The following is a 2,593-nucleotide window of genomic DNA, read 5'->3' on the forward strand; positions in this document are numbered from 1 at the left end:
TTACGCAGGATGCTCATCTCCTTCACCTCCATCCAATGTCGTAGTTCTCCATTTCTCAATGGTTGATTTTGTTCTATGTTATACAGTATGTCCCAGACACGATTATAAAGTTCTTTATAATCGTTGTCCCAGAAGTCCCGTATCACCATAAGTATCTCCATGGAAAATCAATATATTTAAATGCGGTTATTTTTACAGTCATAAGTATGTGAATTTTGATTGAATAGAATAATATTTGATTTTTTTTTTCAAAAATTCAAAAATTATCAAATAATTTTTGTAGGCAAATAAGTTTTTTAAATTTCTAAGATAACCATTTTGTTGATTGTATTTTTAAAATAGTTCAAAAAAAAAAATATATATTAAATTTTAATGTAAATTGCCCAAGTTAGAGCTAATTATTATTTTGAATATCTAAGAATAATAGTTATGATAATAATAATATATTAGCGAAATACGATTCGCACGTTCATTATTACAATCACGCTGATCTTTCGGCTAAAATTAACGACTTCTGGGACATACTGTATATTGTGACAACGAATAAAAGCGAGTGTGTGTCAGTCGGATGAATAAAGTACTATAATATTATTATTATAATAACAATATCTCACGCCAGCGCATTACGTAAAAAAGAGCGGTATTATTGATGCATATTATGACGTGACGACGACTTCCATCCGAGAATAAAAGAGAAAAGCGTGAGTGTTCGACTAATTAGACACCGCGAGCTAATTATTATTTTTAACTTTGTTCGAAAAATCAGGGTGATTGTAATAATTTATTATTTTATTATTTATCGTATTTTGCCAATTCCGTATGCATAGGTAACATAACTATAATTTTTAGAAATTCAAAATAATCATTACCTCTAACTTGGGCGATTTTCTTTAAAGTAAAAATTTTTTTTTTGAACTATTTTAAAAGTAAACAAAATGATCTTGGAAATTTAAAAAACTTCTTTGTCTAAAAAAATTGTTTTGATAATTTTTGAATTTTTGAAAAAAAATTGAATATTATGCTATTCGATCAAAATTTCCATACTTATTACTGTAAAGAAAACTGCATTTAAATATATGGATTTTCCACGGAGATACTAAGGGTGATACGGGACTTCAGGGACATACGTGTGTATAATATTATGATTGATATCCAATACGAAGTGGACAACTACGATAAAGGCGAAGTAAAGGGCGACAGATGCGTATCAAAATACTTTGACGATACCTATCTAATTTTTCACGGCACTGGCTATGCGTATAGTTTCATATTAGCCGGTGTAGCTTTAGACCGTTTAAGTGCCTACTTCAGTGCTCTAATACGATTTACGTTGTTTATCCTCGTCAATTTTAAATTTATTAACCATTTTTTAAATTTGTTAAATTTTTGTAAAAATACTAAAAAATGATATATTTTAGATAAAGGTTTACGTGCGTTGGCATGACGAGGTCCCGAGTACGAGGGGCGTATGGACTATAGTTGCAACTCGGTAAACGGTAGTCTTTCATCAATTTTCACTTTGTCGGCGGCGGCCGCGGCTCACCGGGCATCACGATCAACATTATTAGGTTCCTGTTACTTATATTCCAAAAAGTAGCCCGTAAAATCGTAAAACAAGATATATCTAAAGAAGAGCTGACGGACTTTGAGGGCGCTTTAGAAACCACCGGCTTACATGCATATTTACATCCCAATCTTTTATTTTTATAATATGGCCATAAAAGGTAAGTACATGCTCCAACGTACTTATTACGTTTATTATATAAGCATCGTAATATGCACAATAGGCATATTATGCAATGACTATATTAAGCCCTTCCGGTTTAGGCGCCACTTAAATATTTTATGATTGTAAGGCTCCAATATCGCTACGTAAGAAAATAACAGTTCACCGCGACTCCATCGCACGCACCTTAACTCCGTACAATCCTAAATTTTTGGTAACTTTGTTCGTTAATTAAGTAATAATAAATTTATTTGTATTAATAATAATTTAGACCAATCCTTATTTATTTTTATATTAAGATCTTAATACCATTCGTGCTCCCGAGCTACGGTAAAAATGTATATTTAAAACAACTAATTTCTTCCCCAAACATCTCATATATTTAACGGGTCATTTCCGACCATGTTACAATGCTATGAGTAACCTCCAAGCAAAGTTAAATTATATGTATAAAATTGTATGGCACTTCATCAAGTACAAATAATTATAAACAATTTACATACCAATTATTATCAACTTACCAATTAATTACGTCATTATTAACGATAGAAGTACAATTTTTCAACATAATACGTGTAATATATGTTTGAATATCTCAACAAAAACGCTACGTGTTTAAACCTCACTAAGAAAAAAAATTTCAAGTCAGACATTTTGTGATATCAAAAAGGAGCTACGTAAATTCTTAAATTCATTAGTTTAATATATCCATTAATCGTGACGTACATTACCCTGGCCCCCCTCATTGAACTTTTTACATAAGAAACTAGGTCACGAATTAGCACGCCATTAGCAAGCATTTGCACGACTATTTTTAGAATTTGCACGACTTTATTTTACGAGTTATGTATAAAAAACTGTGAGGGG

The sequence above is a fragment of the Acyrthosiphon pisum genome, chromosome X (genome assembly GCF_005508785.2).
Source record: "Acyrthosiphon pisum isolate AL4f chromosome X, pea_aphid_22Mar2018_4r6ur, whole genome shotgun sequence".
Classification (NCBI taxonomy): Eukaryota; Metazoa; Arthropoda; class Insecta; order Hemiptera; family Aphididae; genus Acyrthosiphon; species Acyrthosiphon pisum.